This window comes from Acartia tonsa, chromosome 8, assembly GCF_053477335.1.
Source record: "Acartia tonsa isolate MP-2025a chromosome 8, ASM5347733v1, whole genome shotgun sequence".
Lineage (NCBI taxonomy): Eukaryota > Metazoa > Arthropoda > Copepoda > Calanoida > Acartiidae > Acartia > Acartia tonsa.
In genome coordinates this window covers 15,108,372-15,135,244 of record NC_137267.1, presented here as the reverse complement: position 1 = coordinate 15,135,244, position 26,873 = coordinate 15,108,372, and the positions used below count along the sequence as shown (strand labels likewise).

General features: G+C 31.8%; 2 long non-coding RNA genes across 2 annotated transcripts; one reads left to right on the top strand and one right to left on the bottom strand.

The window, feature by feature from the left end:
- Window positions 1-1,595: 1,595 nt before the first annotated feature.
- LOC145326091 (uncharacterized) lies at window positions 1,596-12,509 on the bottom strand. The gene is made up of 2 exons (XR_013881743.1): window positions 12,379-12,509; window positions 1,596-2,277 (listed from the first exon to the last, which is right to left on the bottom strand). It is a non-coding gene; the product is annotated as an uncharacterized LOC145326091 (long non-coding RNA).
- Window positions 12,510-22,708: 10,199 nt separating this feature from the next.
- LOC145325738 (uncharacterized) lies at window positions 22,709-24,904 on the top strand. The gene is made up of 3 exons (XR_013881562.1): window positions 22,709-22,785; window positions 24,457-24,494; window positions 24,838-24,904. It is a non-coding gene; the product is annotated as an uncharacterized LOC145325738 (long non-coding RNA).
- Window positions 24,905-26,873: the final 1,969 nt, after the last annotated feature.

The following is a 26,873-nucleotide window of genomic DNA, read 5'->3' as shown; positions in this document are numbered from 1 at the left end:
GATTTCCTCATTGCTACCATCATTAGCAGAACCACCATCAACACCAGCAGAACCACCATCAACAACAGTAGAATCACCATCAACAGAAGCAGAACCACCATCAACAACAGTAGAATCATTATCAACAGCAGCAGAATCACCCCCAACAGCAGCAGAATCATCATCAACAGTAGTAGGATTATGCTTAGTAACATTAGCAACAGCAGTACTCTCAACTGCACTCTCACTGGCAATAATCATGTCTCCATCATCTGTGAATCCACATAAATCTAACTCCATATCAATAGTAAGATTATCCTCAGCCTTGGCAGCATCAACACTTTGTTTAGAATCATACTCCTTGATTTTCTTCCAGACAAACTTAGTGGCCTGATCAACTGGAATTTCAAACTTCTTGCATACCTTTTTAAGATTAACCAAAGCCTTAGACTTTACAGAGGCACTGACACTATCATTCTTTAACAGCTTCTGATTTTTTATAATGGAGAAAATTCTTACAGATTCTAGATTTTGCTTTTCCCAGGTTGAAACTTGAGATGGTTTATCTCCCTCCAACTTTCTTATGGCATAACAGAAACCACTCCCTCTATAGAAATCAATAGGATCCATGTTCTCACCATAAAAATCCAAAAAATAAGCTGCTAGAGAGATATACCTCCAACAAAGCATTAGATACACATCATTTGGAGAAATTCCCTCAATTAGCTCACATTCATACATGGCTTGTTTCAACTTAGGCATAACATCTTTCAGGATTAGATCATCTTGACCATTCACTCTATGTTTGACAACTTCATCCTCCAGGGCATCTCCATTTGGCAATGTATAGCACATTGGATCAAACTGTATACCTATGTTGTGATAAAAGTCAGGTGAAAGCACTGCAGGTTCATTGAAATTATAACACAAACCTTTACCTATATCTCCAGGATCAGCTATTCTTAAAGACTTATGCAAAGACTTTGATGTCAGCAGTGGTACATTACCAACCATAAACTGTAGGCATTGCCTATCACTCAAGCTTCCACCTCCAGTCAGACTGCGCCATTTAGGTAGTAGTGAAAGCACCTTATCTGAATTCCAGTATTTGTCCTTTGTGTAGCATAGGAGAGTCAGCAACTGTCTGGGACATGTAACATAATCTGCTTTGACAGGTAATTCAGCACAATCCAAAATATCAGTTATAAGCATACTAATCCAAGTCAGAAAACTGTTTGGTGATTTTTTTGTTACAATTATAGCCATCCCAGGGGTAGGAGCAATAAGCATTGTGAACAAAATTTGACAAAGCACAGAAACTTTCCATAACATCATCCCAGAGTGTTGTAAAAACATTGAAAGATTCTCATTATCATCACTAACTCCATGACCATCAACAAACATCTCTGTATTGTATACCCCAAGAAAATGGAATGCTAAAGCATTCAAATTGTAGGGAACATTGGCAACTCCAACCATTGTAAGCAACACTGATAAATCAACTCCCTTGAGAACTATTCCAGAATTCTTGTTGACAAACAAGTAATTTTCAGTCATGAACTCATTGAGGGATTTTAAAATTTTAGAATATTCTAAAGCAATGGCCAAACCTTTAAACTTTGAAAACAACACTTTGTATATGTCAGGTGTACATCCCTTGATGGAAAGAAAAAAACCTTCAGGTGTTGGTATCCAGGGAAATATTATATGAAAGTGTTTGTTGTTGAAAGTAAAGGATATTCTAGCAGGCAAGATAACATCTGAGTATTTGTTGATTTGTATTCCAGCTTTACTATTTTTAGACATACAATCTCTAACAACCCTTGCTTCCTGGGCACCTGATACTTTGATATACTGAACCTTGAGACTATAAAAGGAGGTAGGAACAGATTGGGAAATCTGTGACTCCATGTGTCTGTTGAAGGAATCAATAAAGTCCTTTACTTTATCAGTACTGTCATCATGAAAATTGATAGTAGTAACTTCACAAGCATTGTCAGAACTTTCAAGCTTCTTGATAAAATCTTCCATAAGGGCTTTATATGAACCCCCAGCAACATCTACAGGCTGATAGTTTATTTGTGATATTAAATGCTGAAGGATGCATTTTTCCCCTGGGTTCATTTCAGCTTGAAATAAGTTATTATCACATGGCTCCTTTATAGCATTAGATTGAGGGTAGGGAATAGTGTTCATGGCAGGATTGTCAATTGTATTAAAATTGACTTCATCTTGGTGTACTTCATCATATTTTCTCACATTTAGGTGGAATGAAGTTATTTTCTCGTCCATATTGATCTAAAATAAATATAAATAATATTTGAAACATATGAATCACTTAATTAGAGAGTCATAGTATCAATATAAGCATTTATATGTCTTACACTTTTTACCTTTTTAGGGGAGAATCTTATTACTACCAACAAGAAGAGTAGATTAAGTTAGTAAATAATAGTATAACATACATTAAATTTATGAATAATTCATAGCCTTACATGATTTGAAAGACTAAGAATTAGCCAAACTAATATAGAATATATATATACATGTACAGTATAAGTAATATTGAATATGATTTTGTCTTAAACTCACATAATTTGCAAGTTTAAGATCTAGACAAATTCAAAAAAAAAAATGATCTGATTAGACTACATTTTCAATTAGTCTTTCTTTGTGTTTATCTGAATTGAAATCAAGCTCAGACTCATGAGCAATTCGAACTACTTGTTTTTTATTTCTTTCAATAGTCTTCTTGGCAAATGAATCACCAATTGTATACTCTATAGTAAGTCTAGAACCTGAGATAGCCTTTACAAGCCCATATTTCCATGGTATGGATCTAGCATGAAACACATTTTCAGATGTGTAAAAAAGAACCACATCACCTATCATAACCATGGAGTCTTCAAACCATTTTGGTCTCGGAACAAGAAGATGAAGCTGTTTTGCCAATAAAGAGAAAAAAGTCTCCTGAATTGATGAAATCTTGTCTATGATCGCTGTAGGAGCTGTATCTAAGAACAACGGACCTGCTAATGAACGCTTACTATTGTATCAACACAACAGAAGATTAGGGGTGATTACAGTAAACTCAGGTGAATTAACTGATCTTGCTGAAGATCTACAGATAGGTAAACTGTTTAAATGATTTGAAATCTGAGAAAACAATGTTTCCCAACCTAAAAAACTCATTAGGGAGTTGCCCTTCCCCAGCTTGGCAATCAAATCCTTGACAAGACAAATGCGTCGCTCCACCTTACCTTGGCTAGCGTGGTGTTTGGCTGCTGATACTATAACAGTGCAAGAAACCTTTGAAGATGCAGAGTTAACAAATGAGTTAAGACTAAATGTGACTTCTTTCAATTTTTTGAGTTGAGATCCCTGATCCACAATCAAAATGTTTGGTGTGCCATACCTGTTACTATGTCTTGTAAGAGCCAAGATGACACTTTCTGTTGACCAGCTTTCACACATTAAAACATTTGTGCTGCCTGTGACAACACAACAAATCACTAGAGCTGGACATCTCATGGTGTCTTTACCTCTGCTTTGAAATCTGGTTTTTGTGAGAAAATCCTGTGCCAGATCAACCATAGCTATAAAAAACGCTGGAGCAAATGTTAGCCTAAGCGAACTATGGTTTTTCATAGCTTGATTTAAAGTTCTCTTTCTTATGATTTTGCATTTTATGCAATCTTTGATTATTGCTGCAATAACTTTTCTGCCATTGATAACATGGAATCTTTTTTGGATTTCAAGATATGTAGCTTCTACACCTCCATGAATTGATAAGCTGAAATGAGCATAGATACAATAAGAGTAGAAGATATCAGAGGTAGATAAGACACAAGGAGAATGAAAGCTTAGCTGCTTTGAACCTAACCACTCCATTTCAAGCATATCTAAATCATGCACACTGACAGATTGTTCATTAGATATTCTACCTTTGTAAAACAAAACATTTTTGTTCAACTCATAATGTACAAGTTCTTTGCTGTTTAGAGAATCCAGACATTCTTTAGTTGCAGTTTTATCCCAATAGGCATTGAGAGTACTTTCTGCAACTGCTTCAAGGTTAGCAATGTGTGTGAGTGAATCACTAGAAGTAATAAGTTCAACAGAATCAATTTGTGATTCCACATTCTGTGGAGCATCATTACATGTGACATCTAAAGAAACTTCAGATCCAACTGTTAAACTGTCAGAAAACAAATCTTCTGATGGAGAAAATTTTTCTCTAGAAGAAGGGGTTATGTACGGAGCAATGTCTATTTGATTCATGGCTGAAAATCTGAAAACAGGATCATCCATTTGTCCAACTGTTTCACGATCAAGAATACAGACTGGGCAGCGTAAGCTCATGGCTGATTTTACTGCAACATTCCTGGTGTTAATGTGTGTTTGATGGAATAACTTATGGCAGAACTTGGTGCAGATTTTTAGAATAGAATTTCCTTTCTGCCATCCTTGGTAAACAACATCAACAAGATAAGGCTGTTTTACGTTGTGTTGTGATGCATAGCATTTAACAACAGATGTCTCAAATTGTACTGAAGAGGATGGAGCTATAGCACACATTACTTTAGAATTTGAAAGGGAATGATCATTGTAGATCATATAGTTTGATGTATCATTACCATCATTTCTGATAAAGTCTAGATCAGCAAGAGCAACTTCATCTAAGTAATCAGAAATCTCTGACTTTGATAAGGAAACATCCTCAAACCTAGTCAAGTCCATTTCAGAGATATTCTTAGTCATCCAGTCATAACCAGAATACCATTTGGAATTTACAGATATATCTTTAGGACCAATGTTTCCCTTGGTTAGACAATCTGCAGGATTAAGTGTGCCCTTGCAGTGAGCTACTTGAACTGTAGTCTCTCCACCACACACTTGTCTTATCCAATCAAAAAATCTTCTAATAGTTAACACACTATTAGAGACATAAACCTTGTTTCTAGCGTTTTCATTGGACACCCAGCAAAGGGTAACAAGAGAGTCTGTAATAAACAGTATATCCTGATATTTCTTCTTTTGGAGTGAAACAACAACAGCATAGCACAACTCAGCTGCCAATACTAAGGAATGCAATTCATTCCTTGGAATTGACATTCTCAGTAACTGAGATTTGGCTGTTAACAATCTTACTGACCAATTGCCAGTTATTGTAAGATAACTTTCATAAACTGCAGCTCCACCACATTGATCACTAGCATCAGAACATACAATGAGCCTGGCTTGCAGAGGAACACAAGCATCATCAGGTATTGTTGTTCTGGGATAAGTGATCTTAAGGAACTGTGGCCATAACATGAACTGAGTAGTCCAGAACCTTCGCTCATCGTCAGGAATAGGATCCTTAAAATCAAGATGATTTAATCTGGAAGCAGCACGTTTATAAAATGCCTTGACAGGCTCTGCACAACCAGTACAGTCGTAAAATTCTCCTATCTTAGAGGCAACATGCTTGCGGGTCATGACAGGAAGAGAGTCGCATAAGTCTTTTACTTTCTCATCTGAATCAGCAGGTGTAGCATTGGGGGTTTTCTCCCCACGCTTTTTAACTCCAAAATTTACTTCGGGAAGATTAAGACCTATTCTATCAGCCTTTGGAGACCAGGCCATGCCAAGAACACTCATGGAAATACCATTCTTACTGGCCTCTGGTGGAGGATCCTCTTTGGAAAAAGCAGTATATTTCAGATCCATGCCTATGTTTGTAAGGATTTCCTTTACCTCCTGGACTTGTTGTTTACACAAAGCAATGGAGTCTTGACCAGGATTTAGGTCATCAACAAACAAATCATTGGAGAGAGCCTCAGAACCAAGTGGGTGAGATAGAGCATGATCTTCTCCAGCTCTTCTTAAAGTTTCAGCTGCCTGTGGACCAGTAGAAGATATTCCATACCAACCACGACACATTCGGTATTTGTCAGGTGGTGTATTTTCATCAAGACTTGGGTGGTAGACAAAAAGTGAGTAAGGTGCACAAGAAGGATCCAAATGGAGTTGATTGTAGAGCTTACTCACATCTGATGACCAGACTTCTTTAGAAGAGCGAAATCGAAGTAAAATGGAAAACATTGAGTTTAAGCCTGAATCAGACTTGGCAACCGCAAGATTTAACATAGTAGATGAAGGATCTACTATGAGGCGGACCGGGGTACTTAAAGAGTCTTTAAATACCGGCCGCCAGATATGGAAGTGAGTAACAGGGGCAATGTTAACTTTTTCAATGATTTCAGGATCAGAATCATCAAGTTTTTCAACAAACTTTAGATCAATCAATTGATTCATAGCATTGCGTATTTTTTCCTTCATATCATCACTTTTCCTAGTTTGCTGCTTATAAACAGCCATAGCTTGATCAATGTTTGAAGATTTACCACGAAAGTGTTGAATTAAGAAACGATCAATGTCAACAGTGAATGGAAGACTAATTAGAACCTTTCTTTGAAGATAATCTATGCGAATAGAAGATTTGATTAACTTCATTTCCTGTCTTTCTCTAACAGAAGCGGATTTCAAAGTTGGAGATCCAATGCATTTACGACACGCTTCACACTCTTCACATCTGTATGATACTAATGGCTCTTCATGATCAAGAAGTTGTCTAAGTTTGGCAAGAGGTACCTTGGCTTTAAACTGAGTAACACAAATGTGTTTTGGAGTGTGAGTACACGAAGGTTCAAGAAGAAGAGATGTTTTGCTTTCATTCTTTGGAAGCAATAGAGAGATTTCTTGACCTGACAATGGAGTTGTCTCAAATTTGTGAGACATTGAATGAGACATTTGGACTGTCAATGGTTTTTTAGGTAATGGAAGCTCTGATAATGTCATCCAAGGGGAACCTTGATAAGCATTGACAGTTTGTGTCAAGAGAACTGCCAATTGATTGACAGACACATGGCCATAGGTCTTGTTGATAGCAGAAATAATGTGGTGAGCTCCACCATAAGCCAGAGTTGATCCATGTATGTCTTGAAAGGGACAGCGATAACATCCAATCCCTGATGGGGTTGAGAATTCAAGAATTGGCATTAACTCAGGGGTTTTCAATCCTAAGATCATGTCAACTTCACATCCTCCCACAAAGGGAGGAAGACACTCATTTTCAGAAACTAAGTTGAATTCAACCGCTTCCTTATTAATAGCAGCCCAGGGATATTTAGGGATATTGGATGTGATTTTGTCAATACCTTGGAAGGCAAGTTGCCACCAGTCGCCATTGCGATCTGGGCCTAATTGACAAGAATATATTCCATAATTAGTCCACATACTAACATTTGCAACACCACTAATACGTTGGTTTTCAGGATCAATTGTCTTGAAACCAGCTTTCTCAGCAAATGCTCCCCTAACTAAATTTCCACTTGCGCCTGAGTCATAAAAACATAAACTTTGTTTGTCACCAATCAGCAATGCCTGAAGAATGTAAACACTTTCATTAGAAGATTCATAGCGAGTGGAATCAGGATTTACAGTTTTTCCTGTTGAAGTATCAAATGATGGTACTTCCCTGGAAGCATCAAAGGAAGATTTTGATTTTGGAACTACCCTTGAAGAATCTGTTGAATTAACCTTGTTGAATACAATTGCATTAAATTTCATGGTTAATTTTGACAGAAGTTCTGTGTCAATGATTTTTAAGTAGGATCTTGTAACTCTCTCAATCTCTGCAGGAGAGCATTTCTTATGATCCCAAGTGCAAGTCAACACATTTAAGGGTTTAGCCTTGCCTATTTGGCAATCTGAGCATAAGAATCCTTCTGGGAGTGATGCAAGGGATACACATGATCCTTTGTTGGATTTAAAACAGTCAATTCGAAAACATAACCAACATATTTTGTTTTCAATACAGAGTGAACGCCTCTGTTTGTTTGAGCAAGTCATGAAAACCCTACAATAGCCAAGCTCATGTTTATCTTTATGGAATGGACAGTGAAACACAAGAGACCGACTTGAAGTGTTGACGGCATGAGTTGAAGTTTCAGATGCATCAACAACATTCACAGTTTTGCTCTTAGAGGTACCAGCTCCTTCCCTTAGTGATCTAATGCTGGATTTAGTGGAAAGTTTTTTCCATTTATGGTCTATAATGTCCTTCAGAACAAAGAAATGGAACTCACCCTTGGATTTATCCAAGGCTTTTTCCTTCTCAATTCTTTCACTAAATGTGTCTATGATTGGTTCTGGCATGTGCGAGACTAACTGCTTCACATATGTCGATGTGAATATTACAGTATTAAGATCATTTTTGTTGATCAGATCTGCCTGACAAAGACTTTCCACTTGGAGAAGACATTGATATACCTTTTTATAGTAATCGATTTGTGAATGATCAGAAGAAGAAGGATGTCGGAGTGAAGCTATTGCTTGCAATCTTGACTCAGCAATAGTTCTTAAGTCTCCATAGCGATCAATGAGGTGGTCCTTTATTCTATCTATACTATCTTGAAAGGACTCAACTTCTCTTTTGATGGGATCACTTAAATAAGTAGTGTAAATCAACAGGGCTTGATCAGCTGGGCTACATGCTTTCTCTGCAAATCTAAAGAAGGTTGCCAGGAAGGTATAAACCGTTTGACCATATGGAGAAGCATCAAATTTAGGAAGATTTACAGACTTAAGAAGACTTTTTTCAGAAGACAAGTGAAGATGATTTGCCTTGCGTTGTTGAGTCACAGACAATTCCCACAGTTTAATTTTTTCCTGGGTCTTATCTATCTGCTCAATACATTTCTCGAGCCCTATTTTCTCAGCTCTTATTTCTAGGTCATCCAATTCCTTTTTAAGAGTTCTAAGGGAGACAAGTTCAAAACTTTGTATCTCAATTACTCTTGCACGAGAAGTGGTATTATTTACCTCTTCTTGTACAATTTCATTGATCTGTTGGCAACAAAATTGAATTTTTCTAGATAATCTAGAACGACTTGACATTAGTCTACTAGAACCCTTTGTAGATAATGAAGAACAATGATCAACAGAGTCTATAGAGTGTTGGATTGAAGAAAAATCAAGCTGGATAGGTGGAACTATTGTTTTTGGAACTGTAGGATTTTCTACTCTTGTAGTACCTTTTGCATTCAAATCCTTTGATAAGTCATAATTATCATCAATAAGGTTATCAGATGTAACACCTGAATGCTTTGAACTAGGGCAGGAGTCTTTCATATGAATGAGAAAATCTGATCTTAGTTCCAGCACCTGATTGGAAAGTTGTTCAAGACTGTTCTTGAATATTTTATTATTTTCATGCAGGACTTTAAACTCCTCAACAACAGCTTCCTGAAATCCTAGCAAGCTTTTACGCATCTCATTTTTGGATTTAATGCATTTAACTTGAATCATATTTGATTCATGGCAGACCTTATCCTGGATTGTTTTTTCAAGTTTTGAATCCAAATAATTTGAAAAGTTTGAAAAATCCTTTTTCAAATCAGAACGGAGAGCAGAAATTTTATCCTCACAGTTTTTCTTACATTTAGCAAGCTCATCTACAAGCCATTTTTTATCACCTAAAGAAAGATACTCTTGGCTAGAAGCAGGTTGACAATTTTGTGCATGCAGATCAGAGTTATGCAATTGATGAGGATCATGGGTCTCAAGATTAGAGTTATTGTCTCTGTTCATGGGGACAGTGTTATCAAGAGGTTGTGAAGAAAAACTATGAAAATATTCCTGATCTTGTGGTTTTGGGAGTCCAAAATTAAATCTAACTTCAGAAGATTTATGTGATGAAGATTCATTTGTGTGGATATTTATGAAAAATTCAATCAATTTAGGAATCTTATTTTCCAAATCCTCAACAATTTTTCTGTCCTCAGCATTCATATGGAGTGGCAGCTTTCCTACCCAATCCTGGAGATCACTTAATTGCTCAAGAATTTGAAAAGTACTTATATTAGCAAGAAGTGTTGGATTTTCAATTCCTTCATAGAGCTCATCAATTTTTATTCTGAATGAGACAAGTAGCTCATGTTTGTTAACTTCACCCGAAGAGGAGAAACTTTCATTGAAAACATTATCTTCAATAGCAATATCATTGTTATCCCATTCCAGGGATGGTTGAAACGATTCAGCTGGAGGAAGTCTATTTTTAGCATTTGCTTGAAGAGATATTTGCTGTTCCTGATCATGCTGCACTTGGGGAGAATCTGGAAGATAAGTATTGGCAGTAGTATTGGGAACATAACTACTAGATGAAGCTGTCGGGAACTTATTCCTTTGAAATATGCGGCCTATTACTGAGACTGGTCTTTTCGGAGAAGAACTCGACAATGGAGAAGTTAAAACAACATCCTTACCTCCTGATCTGCTTGAAGAAGCAATGTGATCAACTGAAAACTGCTTAGAGGAGTCCTTAGGTGACTTTCCAGATGAATCAAGAAATTGTGTAGGTAGTGGCGTGGCTACTCTAGGAGATTGTGTTTGTGTTGGGGGGGATTTTTGAAAAGAGTTCAGCATTGTTTCCCCTCCCTTACTTATCAATGAGAAAGCTTTAGAAAGTAGGTTAGTGGGGGGTCTGGTTTGTTCCAGAATCCGGGTAGCCATCCCCCCTTCAACTCTACTTTGAGAATTATTTGCCATGGATGGGTGGGGTAAAGCTTGGGTATGATCACCCTGGTCCTCCCCCACCCTTTCCACAGACTGAATTGTACTTGAACTTCCATCAGAAGGCAAGGATTTGGGTTGGTTACCCATCCCATCCCTTCTTGATTTAGATCTTGTTTCCATAGTACAAATTCAACAAATGAGAATCTATTAAATTATGTTTGTATATCATAAACTATTATTTAATTAATGATTCTTCAATGTAAATGGTGTATTTATGTTCTGTTAATATCAATATGGTGCTTACTTAGCTATTGAATTAACCTACTGTACATAAATACTTAATAGGAGTGAAAAAAAATTTTTTCATGCACAATCCCTTTAAATGCACAATATTATGAAATTTAAAATGAAGCAATTTTTGTTTACACTCCCTTTAAATACATAATATTCAAATTAAAATGTAAGTATTTTGTGCACAATCCCTTTAATATGAAATTTAAATACAAGGATTTTCATACACAATCCCTTTAAACATATATTATTAAATGCAACAATAAAGAGAAATAATGTGCGATCATGCACCCGTGTGTCTTTATGTTATTTCAACACAATAATGCTATATCACTCTCAAAATACCTTGCCTAGCTTTACAGACGACTACAAAACCTGCGTATTTACGCAACAACACATTCAATATATATATATAATTACATAAACAATGATATATTGATACTGCAACTCTTGGGTTTAATTAAAGTCTTGAATTGTAAAAGCCTAGGTCAATTTACGTATGTGGTCGGAGGTTAAGCTTTGTTGAAAATTTGTCGACTAATACGGATAAACTATTCCGGCGATTTTTGCGTAGATATATGCTTAAATATCTATTATTTTAGCTACATAAATTTCACATAAATGCAAGTAATATTGAATACTTAGATTTCTATAGTTTTAGTAATGACTTTGAAGAGAAATCGACGTTTTTTCCATAACCATTGACAAATAAATAGATATAAATAACATTTGAAACATATGAGTCACTTGATTAGAGAAACATAGTATCAATATAAATATTGTATGTCAATAAATGGAGTAATGCAACTGATATGACTTTAAATAGAAATCGACGTTTTTTCCATAACCATTGACAAACAAATAGATATAAATAACATTTGAAACATATGAGTCACTTGATTAGAGAAACATAGTATCAATATAAGTATTTGTATGTCAATAAATGGAGTAATGCAACTGATATGACTTTAAATAGAAATCGACGTTTTTTCCATAACAATTGACAACAAATAGATATAAATAACATTTGAAACATATGAGTCACTTGATTAGAGAAACATAGTTTCAATATAAGTATTTGTATGTCAATAAATGGAGTAATGCAACTGATATGACTTGCGTTTGCAAATATTAAATTTCTTTAGAGAGGTTTAGTGACTTTTTCAGATTGATCTTTCTAAACTCAAATTCAAATAAATATGTGAAATGATTTAGTTATTTTTGGCAGCGATTTAAATTGGTAGATATTCTACACAGATTTCTTGTTAAGAACTACCAGGGAAGCTTTACTATTGTCATAAATAGTTATTCAAATAGCCTTTGGTAGTGCAAATAAATAAATATAAAGGCAAAGACTTGGGTTAATCACCCACCCCTTCCCTTTAATTCAATCAAATTTTGACATTTAAATCAGAATTGTTGGATAAACGGCATTTTATTGCAAAAAAATCAGTATAAGACCGTGACGTATGAACACACTGCCAAAAATAACTAACTCAAATGTCATTTTCACATCTTTATTGATAATAACATTAAAAAAATACATACTTGATCAGCAGAGAATCAACATAGGAAAATGTGACCAACACCTGGCCCTCCCACCTTATCTAGGGATGGTTACCTTTCAAAAGTAGTTAGACACAGATGTGGACATTACACATAACTGGATCATACACGGAAATTCTAAGATATTAATATAAAATTACTACAAAATAAACAAGAGATAATTTGAATAAAAAAGGCCCTATATATTTGAATTACAGAAAAAGTTACTTAATAAGAAAAAGGGAATAAAAACTTAACAAATGAAATAAAATTGATTTAAATGAAAGTACCTGATTTAAGTTTTGCCTAATATCACTAAAATGCACAGATAGTATGTTTAGCTTGACCTTTTATAACCTACTGGCATTAATATGTACAAATAAAACTGGTTTTTCTTAATATTTGCTGTACAAAATAAAATAATTTTAACTTATACTAATTTTTTATATATTTTATCAAGAAACACAAATTTGATTATTTAGACAAAAAATGTACAGTTTTTAATATTTTAAAAGACTTTATATAAATTTAACCCTTTTCAGACGACAAATAGAATTGTAGAAATGAACTCTTTGTATGATAAAAAGTTCATAAAGGCAAAGAGAAAAAAGTAAAAGAGGGGAATCAAGGGAATTTAAGAATGGACAAAATCAGTAGGCCTGGTCATTTTTGCTGTGCTAAACCATATTGTTGTTGCACCTCTTTCCAAACTAAAAGAATTTAAAGAAGATTAATTAACTTTTGTTATAAAATTTTGATATTAAATTGTTAAAAAAATATTTTAAACCTTTTTCTACTAATATCGTGGATTTAAAAGATTTTTATTAGCAAAGTTACTATATAATATGAATTTATGTCTGTCCATCTGAAACATTTAGGGGAAATTTAATATTTGAGAAAGCCATTTTGGTTCAATTGCTTTTAATAGAAAAGGTTCTGATTGATTTGAAAACAATTTATTTTATCTTTTATCTTCATTTTAATTTCAACATTAAATGAAAATATGCTTAAAAATGATATTGGAAACGATGTTGTCTTAACTCTTATTATTTTTCCTCATGACATTATAAGGCTGGACCACCAATGTATTTTTCCCCTCTCTCTTTTACTTTACTTACTGCTTCTCTTTTCCCCCCAATTGTTTATATCTACCCTTTTCAACCGATTCCCCCCAATAAGTGTACCTTAATTTTGTGTTAACACTCACTAGGCCAATCCTCCCCCCACCTCCCCCCCCTTAGTGTTCTTCATTTTGGGTTTAAAAGTTATCATGATTGAGGCTGTACATTTGTATCTTACGTTTTTTTTCCTTTTTCCCATTAATCTTAATCTAGTTTTTGCTACTTTAAAGATAGCATTTTATTTCTTTTCTCCCTTAATCTTGTTTTTAATACTTTAAAGATAACATTTGTTTAGCTGATTTATAAAAACTCTTCCTATCTTTTCTGTAAAAGATAGGATACCCTAAGAATAAATAAGGCTTTCCTTATTTTATTTAAATAATAATGAATGAAATTCTTTCTTAGCTAGACAATTTGATACATTTTTTAACAAAACATATTGTAGATTAAATTTAACTTTACTACAACAGAAAAAAATTAACAATCTATTTGCATGAATTTGTCTATTGGATGTACTCTTTGCATTTTTCCTTTCTTATTAGAGAGTTGCTAAACAAGAATGACAACATCAATAAAAGCGAAGCTCTAAATTTGTAAACAATTATAATGTAAAATTGATTAAATGCAGGATAATGACATACACACATTTTTTAGGAATCATTATTTCAAATATAAGATCAAGATGAATAGGATAACTAAATAATTAAAGTTTTTATAAAAAAAGTTTTAAAAATCAGTATGTTTAAAATTAACATGTGGGCATTTGGATAACGATTATAGAGTTGCTAAATCGTATCTAACTATTACAGGAAACATTATTTGAAATTGATAGGATAATTCTTATATGCCTAAATTAATAATATGAGCTATCAGATACAGATGGACGGACTTACCCTTATTATAGAAAAGCTTCGCTTTTAAAAAGAGAAGTACAAAGTTGCATTCTCTCAATTAAATTTGTTATGTAATTACATTTATGTTCCCAATCTTATTAGTATTGTTATTTTTAAAATTTTAGATTTTAGGAACCTGCCTTAATTGAATAGATATAGGACATTTAGATACACATTTTCTAATGCAGCCAATAGGAAAACAATGTAGCAATAATTCGGCCATATTATTGGTTAAAAATTGTGCAGATTTTTGTACAAAAGTGAGGACGTCAAAATATGTGGGGAAGGGGGGGGGGAGGGATGGTTGTTTATCTTCCTAAAAATGCTTTGAAAAAAATTTTTTTTTATTACCCTCACAATAAAATCTTTACCAACATTTGATGAAGGGGTAAATAATTTTTAGTAGTGAAGCTACTCTTTAGATCCAAATGTTTGTCTATCAGTCAGTTTGTCCTTCAAAGACAAAAATGTAGAGAATATGATTATCTCATCTCCTATTCAAGATATACAGCAGTAACTTTTTGTCAACACTCACATATTAAGAAGTATAATTATCTTTTAACCCTTACAGATCAGGGGGGGGGGTCATATTGACCCCCCCCCCCTCTATTTTTTTCAATGTCATTTTTTTGTAGGTAAGATAGAGAGTTGTGACTTCATGACTTTTTAAGTTTAGTAATTATATGTCGGCAAGAGTTGATCTTATAAGGATATCTAGTTTGTGTCGGTCATGGCGTCCGGTCAAAGTTGGTTAGGTGGCACCAAAAAAGGTGTATTTACTTTTATTTTTATAGCTAGCCAGTGCTTTTAGTAAGTAGTAGATGTAAATTTTTCCACAGAATTCAGATATGCAATCGGTTTTTTTTGTAGACCTCTTATTTTTAAAGTAATGTAAGTTTTTTTTTAAAAAATTAAGTCGATTTTAAGGTACTAAAATGCAACAAAAAAAAGAAAGAAAATGGCCATTATGAACAAAAATGGTAAAATCTTTAATTTGACACCTTACTTTTTATATTCTGTCAGGTAATTATTGAAAAAATCGATTTTTTTAAACCCACAAGAATAAAAACTTTGAACTTAATTTTATCATTACCCAAGCATAAGAAATAGGCGTTATTTATACTGTTAGAATGAGAAAAATATTACAAATCCATTCTAAGCAAAATTGAAATAAAAAGTTTACACTATAGTATATAAACTACAATAAAAGGAATTATATAAAAATATTATGTTATATTATACAGGCAACCATCTTATTTTTTATTTTGAGAATAAAAATGGGAAGGGGGTAAAGAGGGGGTAAAGAGGGGATGAAGAAAGTGTTGCTTGTACAAAATAATATATTAGGCCATTTTTTATTTTTTTACTTTTTTTCAATTTTGCTTATAATGGATTCGTAATATTTTTCTGATTCTAAAGGTATATATGAACCCATATTTTTTATACCTGTGTAATGATAAAATTAAGTTCAAAGTTTTTATTCTCGTGGGTTTAGAAAAATCAATTTTTTCAATAATTACCTGACAAAATTCAAAAAGTAAGGTGTCAAATTAAAGATCTTACTATTTTTGTTCATAATGCCCATTTTCTTCCTTTTATTTGTTGCGTTTTGGTACCTTAAGATCAACTTAATTTTAAAAAAACAAACTTAATTATTTTAAAAATTGCATAACTGAATTCTATGAAAAATTTTACATCTACTACTTAATAAAAGCACTGGCTTATATAAAAATGTATAATTACTAAACTTAAAAAGTCATGATGTAATGAAGGCAAGTGGCATTGAAAAAACTAGAGGGGGGCGGCTAATTTAGCCCCCCCAATCTGTAAGGGTTAATTTCTTATTGCTCTAAGGGAAACATCCATGGTAATTGGAGTGCTTTTTAGCAGGTTTTTGGCTATAGGACTACTTCCTAGAGTATTTAAAGCTAAAGAATCAGGAAAAAATATATCATCTAAAAATTTTGTTGCCCAAATTATTGAATTTAAACAAATACGTCTAAATAATCAAAAGCATTTCAGATATCATCTAAACATTTTGTTGCTGAAATTATCAAAATGAAACTTATACAGTTACAAATAAACAAAAGGGTTTGTCTTACACCTCTATATGTATGACAGAATTTGGTGCCAGATAGACCATCTAGATCTTATATATCTATTCATTGGATGTCAAAGCTCTTCCCACCTCTACCTGCTTTCTTTTGAATTAAGAACCCTTAGGCATCGCTAACTTTAATGTAAGCCTACCTTAAAGTTGTACTAAAAAAGCTTACATAAATTTGAAAGTAACCTTTATCAACCCCCCCCCCCCCCCACCACGCTTCCCTATTAATTTCTACCTGCTTTCTTTGCAAAGAAAGGTTTAGGAATCCCTAACTATTTATGTAAAGGTAGCTTAATCCCCTCCCTATTTTCGATGCCCCTACCTTATATAAATCATCCCTTTTGATCCACTTCTCCATCAAAAATCCTAGGGTATCTTATCAAAAAAAAGGTACCTTAACTAATTTTAAAAATAATAAGAAATAAAATTCTTTCTTAGGATGACAATTTGATGTTTTTTCAACAAAACTTTGTGTGGATTATTTTTCATTTTACTATAATAGAAAAACAAACTATAAGGATAGATCATATAGAACTAAAAGCTACTCTTTGTAATAAACATATAAAATTTGTTAACATGTGGCTCTTTGTAGATTTTAATTTTAACATCTATATAGATGTTCATACATTTTAACAAAAAAGTATCATAGGTTCAACACTTGCCTATTTCTAATATTTGATTATATGTCATGTGTTTTACCTATATTTTACATGGTGCCTTTACCAAGCTAAGAAATCACTCTCTACAAAACGTTTTTTTTAACCTTTCTTTATAAATCTAACAACTTTAAAGCTTAGAGGGGTTGTAGCTATTAAGTATAACACAGACAGGACTTGAATAGAAACTACTTAAAAGCTAATGAAAGCTATATAATTTTTATGATTTTTTAGCTAAAAGAACAGTTAGCTGTTTTAAATGATAACCTTTAAAAAAATATTCTACCAAGAAAGTACAAAAGTATAGTATAATGAACCAATAGATATAGTAGATCTAGATGGTAAATCGGGCCCAATAAGTTGTGAAACTTAATAAGAAATATCCAAAGAGGTAACTTTATCCCAAGAAAGTTAACTATTTAAAGATGACTTCTTATATATGTTATGTCATATATGCTTTAAATCATGCGAGGGAAGAAATTTTTTAACCATATGACCAAAGCAAAGGCTTATCCTATGAAAGACTATTTATAGATGATTCATTTTGCGAATGATATCAAAGGATAATTGCTCTTTCTAACCAAATTTTGTTTACTTTCTAACCAATATATGGTAGATTGATCCTCCCCTGTATTCCTATTGGCTGAATTTGGGAGTATGTATCTAGATTATACCTTTTAATAATTCTTACTTGATAATTTCTTTATTGGTGTTCCTTTATTTCTTCAAATCTTGAATGACAGCTTTAAATGACTTATTTTTGATTACATTTTTTTACGGCAATGCTTCGCCTATCTATTATGAAGTGTTGATTAGGGAAAAGAGAACACTGAAAACATTTTTTACTGTGCTAAGAAAATTGCTAATAAAACATCACATGTTTTATTTTAATAGAGAAAGAGGGGACAATGGGCTATTTATTACCAGCTTATACCAATAACGAAATTAATTTGAAAAAATCACAAACATTAACACTTGTATAGTGTCAGAACTGAATAATCAGAATATAAATGTATACGAGTCGAAGCAAAATTGTAAGTAAATTTGTTGAAAAACTGCTTGATACAGAATAATGTTTATGGACATACTTACATTTTAAGGACTTGATAGAGTTGCTTTGCTTATAATATTGTTCTTTGTTGTCCCAGAAATCAATATACCAAAAAGCAGATCAAAGGGATAATTAGATCACATAAAAAATTGTTGTTAAAAAAGTAGAAAAATCAACATGTTTAAAATGGACGTACGGACATTCTGGTGATGATTATAGAGTTGCTATGCTTTCTAAATCGTACCTAACTACTACAGGAATCATCATGCAAAGTTTGAAATCAATAGGACAATTCTAACATGCCTAAATTAACAAATAAAAGCTATCTATCTTGGACGGACCGACCCTAATTATAGAAAAGCCTCGCTTTTAAAAATCATCCTGTACAAAACATTTTGAAGCAATTCATATAAATCTAATATCTTTAGAGGGGTAGCCTAAAGATATGGTGTATGTCTGTCTGTGTGTGTAGGACTGGACTAAGAACTACGCATGAAAACAGTTTTTAGTATCTTTAAAAGTTTTTTAAAGCAAGAATAAGTTTCCTTTTTTTTAAATATAACTAATGGCATATAAGAAGCTTCCATGAAAAGAAACCTATTCATTCCAGAAGCTAGCAAGATATTTTAAACATCCTTGATTATATCTCTTTTTTATGACCATTGTATTTACCTTCACTTTTACTTTATTTCTAAAATAGCAGCTACGCCCCTAGAGGCCTCTAGTGGCACTTTAGATGTTTTTATTTGTTAAAGTCTCTACTTTACTTCTTTATTTTACGATAATTCTCTTTATGTTACAATGAAGTCTCCCATATATTTTAAATATTTCGATTTTTTGTCATTTCTCTTGGGAGGTTGGTTGTACCCTCTCCCAAAATAGTCATAAACCTTCCCAGAAACCATTAGAATCTACATATTAAGGAGAACCCGATCGGTTCAGCGTTTAGCGAGATCCTTTGGTACAGACACACAGACAAACAAACATCCTGCTACTTTAGTATACGGATTTTAGCGCATCTGAAGGAACACAAATGAATATATCAATCAGTTAAATGTAGATGAAATCAGGGATCTAAAGGGATAAGACAATAGTAGATAAATTGATACCCCGCCCAAATTGAATTTTGGGATGCTTAGGCAAAATTTTTGAATTTTGATCTACCTCCCCCCCATATAAAAAAGGCTTGGATGTCCTTGTACTGTACAATTAGTGGTTGAAACGGCTGGATATTAAGATTAATGAACATACCAATTAAATTTCGAAAAAAAGTCCAAAAAGTTATTAAGCTATTGAATAAGAAAACGTTATAATACAAATTTGGGGACTAATATAATATTTTAGAAAGCCCAATGATCCCTCCCTCCCTGGATTGAATGAGAATTTGTACTTGCTTTCTACCTGACTTAACTAGATAAGATACCTTTTATATGTTAAGTATACCTAAGTAATTTTATGTAACCCTAATTAAATAATTAAAAAATAAAATTAAAAAATATGAAAGATAAGTCTTAATTAGAGTAAAGTTTTTTTCGTCTACATAAATAGAAAAAAAGAAACATTATAAATAACTAAAAGTGTACTCATTGTAATAAAATTTGAATTATAGCTCTTTAAATGTAGAATCAAATAATTACATCTATTTTGTTGTTCATTCATTTTAACGAAAAAAAATAATTTGCAAATGTTTAGCACACCTGCCCATTTCCAATATTTGAATATGATTTGTGTTTTTTATATATATTGGGGAGGTTTATTTACCATATTTTCTACTAAAAAAATCACCCTATAAAAAATATTTTGAAGTAACCATTCTTTATAATTATGAAAATAAAAAAATATCTTTAAAGAGGCCTTAGATGGTCAATTGCTATTATGTATAACACAGATAGGATGTATGTGGCAGAATTTACAAGGAACCGTGCTCAAAAACTTAAAAAAGATAGAAATATTTTTTAAAAATCTTTAGTTAGAAAAACAATTGGCTGTTTTAAGACATAACCAAAAAGGTACTCGTGTATCAAACCTGATTTTTCTTGACCTAACTTAAAGTAACTAAGAACAAAATAGGAACCCCTAGTAAACTTCATAAGGTACCTTAAAGCTTCCCTAAGTCTTACTTAACATTACTACATTTAGGAATACTTAACAATAACTTAGAAACTTCATAGGGATACTTAACTAAAAGCTTACATAAGCCTGACATAAGAAAATACCATTAGGAACACTTATCTTCGTTCGTGATTCTCACTATTAACAACATAAAGAAAAACAATTAATTATAGGTTTCAGGATTTTAGAGTTTCTTGTGAATTACGTCATTGTTTTTTATCCATCTTTGCCCCGGGGAGGAATATAAAATTGCACTAGAAATAAGAAAATTCAGTTAAAAACATATTCTTCAATTCGCCTGCTTAAAAACTTTATGGTCTAATCTAATCTATTATTGTTCTGTAAAAAAAAGTGTACAAACTTTTCCTCCAATAATTAAAATCTTTTCAGAACCTCCTTTCACATCAAAATTTTAATGGTTTTTTCAATATCTAAGGTTCTAAACATTAAAATAAAAATTTTTCATTACTGAAAGTCGACCATTCTGGAATAATTATAACTATTTTTGTTTTTCCTTATTATGTATATTACACAGATATTAGCAATGAGAATCTATGTTGTTATGTAATTTTAGATCAGAACTACGCAGCTGCCGGCAGTTTTGTTAGCGGCTATATGCAACTGCAATTTGCTACAAAAAAAGGGCTGGGTTGTTAAGATATTGGCAGCTAAAATTGTAAATAAAACAGCTGCGGCTTAGATTTTTATAAAATTCATGGAAATTATAAAAACTGCTGAAATTTTTTTACTAAAAAGGCGGATGATTGTAACTGCGGCTGCTGGCCCTGTGTAAAGACCAAGGGATCTAAAGAGATAAAGCAATGGTCAATAAATTGATGTATATCCCAAGTGATGGTACACAAAATTACCCCTTATATAAATTACAATTAGTGGTTGAAGCTTTTGGACACTCAACTAAATGAACCAACCAATAAAAAAAGTCCCCAAAATTGTGAGGCCAACAATTAGAAAAAGTTATTAAAAAATTTTGGGGACCAGTGTAATAAACAGCCCCATGTCCCCTTCCTCCCTGGTAAAGACCACACGGGCAAGTGAATGGATAAAAGAATGAATAGAGAAAGGATAAATAAAATGTTTACCATTCAACCTTTATGGACACTTTTCTTGGAGTATTAACAAGGACAATATTATATCCATAAGTAAGACAGCAACAAATTTTCATATAAAAGAAACCAATAATGTTCTTTAGAGAAAATCTTACGAAAAATTCAATAAATGTAAATATAGTTAATCATACTGGATTTAGGCATTAATTCCATAAGTATATTGTCATTTGGTATGACTTATGTATGGATAACAGACGGACAAACGGACATTACCTAGTGTTCAGTAGCTTCGCTAAAAAAATAACTGAACAGTTTAATACTCAGAGATAAAGATATCAATATTTAAACCTTGACATTTATTTTTAATTCTGCAAGGTTTTAATATATTAATCTTCTATTCAACTAAATCATCTACTGAGCCATCCTTTTTCCAGTATGGCTTCGAAACCGGATAAGAACCGGTTCTCAACCATATTGAATTGGATGTTTAGCATTTTATTACAGACAATTTTCCAAGAATTTTAAAATGAAGATCATAAGATTTATACCACAACTTAACCCAAAAGAAAATAAGAAAAACATATAACAAATATTTCTTTTGTGGTCTAATTGCAATACAAGGAAAACCCCCGATTATTCAAATAACTGCTCTATTTTGCATGATAAAAAAGTACCTTTTTGTAAAATATATGTATATTTTTTCTCTTTATTCAAGTACCATTCAAGTTTTATAGAGGAATGTATATTCATAGAAAAACCTACTTACATATACAATTTCTCTACAATACTTTGGTTGAAAAAGAAATAATCTAAACATCATTGCATCTGCTGCAGGGGGTATTAAGGGATATGACAATGAATGATAAGTAAGTCAACATTTTTCTAAAACAAAAGATATTTTGAGAATAACCTTAAATTTGCGGGATTTTTTGTTTTCGTTTAAAGCTAACATGAATAAAGATGAATAAAACATGGGTAATTTATAAATTAACACGTGGATACGCCCCTAGAAGCCTCTAGAGGCACTGCACTGGTAGGAGTGAAAAAAGTCGACCACGACCTCATACCATTTTAAATTTGAGTTTCAAAGGAGTTTTAAAAATATTTATTTGGGGGAGGGGGATGAGGACACCCTCTTCAAAATTGTTTAAAACCTTCCCAGGACCTATAAAAAGCTTCATTGTAAAGGAAAACAATATCGGTTCAGTGGTTAGCGAGATCCTTTGGGACAGACAAAAAACTTTACTACTTTATATAATAGGATTATAAAAATGTATTTTATCATATTATACGTATTTTTTTTATGATTTTAACCATTTTTTTTACAGATAACAACATGATTTTATTGCTTTTTCGTCTGAAAGATTTTCTGTAGCACAAGAGATTCAGATAATTCTTTTTGAGTAAGTATATCATTACATTGGCACAGCGGAAAGTGTCTTGGGTAACGTCATAAAAATACGTGTAAAAAGGAAGGATAAGAGGAGAAGTGGGAAAGGAAACCCCTAAATAGAGTTGGATAATAGACATATTTTTATGACGTCACACATGACACTTTCCGCCTGCCCTATTATATTCATTTTTAAGGTGTATTCTATAAAGCTTCGGTTTTTCTTCTGTTTAAATTTGAATAATTTTTATCGACTTTTACAATCTTGATTGGTTGGTTCAAACTAGCAGTGTCCAATCAATCTTTACAACAAATATCTTTATTTAGTTTATATTAATTGGGAATCGTCCATTGTCTTATCCCTTTAGATCCCTATTTTATATGCAGTGAATGTGCATCTTCTAGACTAGCTTTACGGTGAAAAAATATCAGGGATCTAAATGGATAAAACAATGGCTGATATATTGATGCACATCCCCAAAGATCATACACAAAATTATCCCTTCTGTACAATTAGGGGTTGAAACGTTTGGACACTCAACTAAATAAACCAACCAATCAAATTTTATAAAAAGTGCCTAAAGTTGTCAGGGCAACGAATAAAAAAAACATTATCATAAAACTTTGTGGACTAGTGTAATAAACAGCCCATTGTCTCCTCCCTCTCTGGAGGAAGCTGCCTTTTTAAAAGCGAAGCTTTTCTATAATTAGGGTCGGTCCGTCCGTACGTCCGTTCGCTCGTAACGGATAGCTTTTTTCGTTAATTTAGGCATGTTAGAATTGTCCTATTGATTTCAAATTTTGCATGGTGATTCCTTTAGTAGTTAGGTACGATTTAGAAAACGTAGCAACTCTTTAATCATTACCAAAATTTCCGTACGTCTATTTTAAACATGTTGATTTTTTTACTTTTTTAACAACAAATTTTTATGTGATCTAATCATCCGATTGATCTGATTTTTGGTATATTGATTCCTGGGACAACAAAGTGTAGTGTTATAAGCGAATCAACTCTATAATCAAGTTTGTCAACAAATTTACATACAATTTTTTTTCGACTCTTATACATTTATATTCTGATTATTCAGTTCTGTTACTATATAAGTGTTCATGTCCGTTTGTCCTACCGTTTCAGTGCTTCGCTTTTATGGATGTTGTCATCCTTGTTAATAATGTAATGTGGGTGCATCTATCATAATCATGTTTACAAAATGTCATCCCATTCTTTACTAATCTGTCATGCACAACAATTCAAGGACACTAAGTGCTTTCCCTCAAAGTGGCTGCCGAGCACTTAAACACCCCCCGCTTTTTTTTCAATTTTTTGTCTATAATACTAGTTTTTGCTTTACCCCTACTATTGGCTCTAACCCTGGGGGCCAAAACTGAGCTGTCCATAACCCTGCAGGGCTAATTAGTATCCAATATAACCTAACCTAAACAAACAAAAAACGATCCCCACTTATTTGGGTCAATAAATATTTTTTACAATCTTTTGAGGAGAATCAAAAGCTTAACCGTTATTTCTTTACCTAACTCTAGTTTTTCTGCCTCTCAAGGAACCCGCAGGGCTAGTAACCCGTAAAAATAGGGCCAAAATTAAAAACAGGGGAGGATGGGTGGAGGGGGGGGGGGGAGGTTAACTCTTACCTATTATTTTTATAGTAATCATTTTTATTTTTAGGTTATGATATGAGTTAAGTGAAATAATCAATGATCTAGGTTCAAAGTTTTTATTATTTATGAATAAAGTTATAATCCTATCATTAATCAAACTAGAAATAGTTTTGATGTGTATTATATATATAGTATACTCAACTCAAAGTAAGTAAGATATCTATAAATCAAATATTAACAAGAAAATGTTGTCCATTAGTACCTGGTTAGCTAGATTTACATGGCTAGCCGTAAAAAATTGATTTACTGCAAATTCAACCAAATTAACCTTTCTGTAGATTTAAATGTATGTAAAAAAGTTTGAACACTGCTAGTTTTTGTACCAACCAATTAATTGAAAACAACAAAATAAAAAGCTTTATTAAAAAAACTTTGTATTATATCTTAGATATGAGAACATTGTAGATTAATTCAATGAAAATTAACGAAGCTTTCAAATCAAACTATGAACAGGAAAATTATTAATTTGTCATTTTTAACTCGTTATCTTTCCATTCCCCATAAGAATTTGTTGTCTTTCAGATCATTACAGATAGACTGACAGATTCTATTCGATCATGCAAAATCTTCACTTACAAAAAAATCAGCTTTCTAAATAGCTTGGACAGACTAAACGTTTAAATAAGTGGCCATAAGATAAAAGTTAGTTACAGAGCAGAAATTGTACCGTTACCAACAGACACATCAGTTGAATACAAGACGGACGGACAGACAAGGTGAATTATAAAATATCATTGCTTTAAGCTAAAATAATTTGACAAATTACTAATAAAATGTTCAGGATCCCTAAGTTAGAAAAGATGAATATTGACAGTGGAATGATAATTGTTGGATTTATTACAATTATGTATATTTTCTTAGGAAAAATACTTTTCAATTCATTTTATAATAGATTTATTACAATTATGTATATTTTCTTAGGAAAAATACTTTTCAATATATTCATAATAGATTTATTACAATTATGTATATTTTCTTAGGAAAAATACTTTTCAATACTTTTCATAATAAATTTATTATAATTATGTATATTTTCTTAGGAAAATACTTTTCATAATAGATTTATTACAATTATGTATATTTTCTTAGGAAAAATACTTTTCAATACTTTTCATAATAAATTTATTATAATTATGTATATTTTCTTAGGAAAATACTTTTCATAATAGATTTATTACAATTATGTATATTTTCTTAGGAAAAATACTTTTCAATACTTTTTATAATAGATTTATTACAATTATGTATATTTTCTTAGGAAAAATACTTTTCAATTCATTTTATAATAGATTTATTACAATTATGTATATTTTCTTAGGAAAAATACTTTTCAATACTTTTCATAATAGATTTATTACAACTATGTATATTTTCTTAGGAAAAATACTTTTCAATACTTTTCATAATAGATTTATTACAATTATGTATATTTTCTTAGGAAAAAAACTTTTCAATACTTTTCATAATAGATTTATTACAATTATGTATATTTTCTTAGGAAAAATACTTTTCAATACTTTTCATAATAGATTTATTATAATTATGTATATTTTCTTAGGAAAAATACTTTTTAATACTTTTCATAATAGATTTATTACAATTATGTATATTTTCTTAGGAAAAATACTTTTCAATACTTTTCATAATAGATTTATTACAATTATGTATATTTTCTTAGAAAAAATACTTTTTAATACTTTTCATAATAGATTTATTACAATTATGTATATTTTCTTAGGAAAAATACTTTTCAATACTTTTTATAATAGATTTATTATAATTATGTATATTTTCTTAGGAAAAATACTTTTTAATACTTTTCATAATAGATTTATTACAATTATGTATATTTTCTTAGGAAAAATACTTTTCAATACTTTTCATAATAGATTTATTACAATTATGTATATTTTCTTAGGAAAAATACTTTTCAATACTTTTTATAATAGATTTATTACAATTATGTATATTTTCTTAGGAAAAATACTTTTCAATACTTTTTATAATAGATTTATTACAATTATGTACATTTTCTTAGGAAAAATACTTTTCAATACTTTTCATAATAGATTTATTACAATTATGTATATTTTCTTAGGAAAAATACTTTTCATAATAGATTTATTACAATTATGTATATTTTCTTAGGAAAAATACTTTTCAATACCTTTCATAATAGATTTATTACAATCATGTATATTTTCTTAGGAAAAATACTTTTATAATAGATTTACTACCCAAGTTATATAATCTGTCCAAATAAAAAGGAATTAAAACGGAGCGGAGAATTTACGGATATTCTGGTAACGATATAAGGTTGCTACGCTTTCTAAATAGTACCTAATGTTATACGAATCACCAAACTAAGTTTGGAATTAATAAATGTTTAGTAAGATTTCATTTACGGTTAGATAGCTGGGTCCA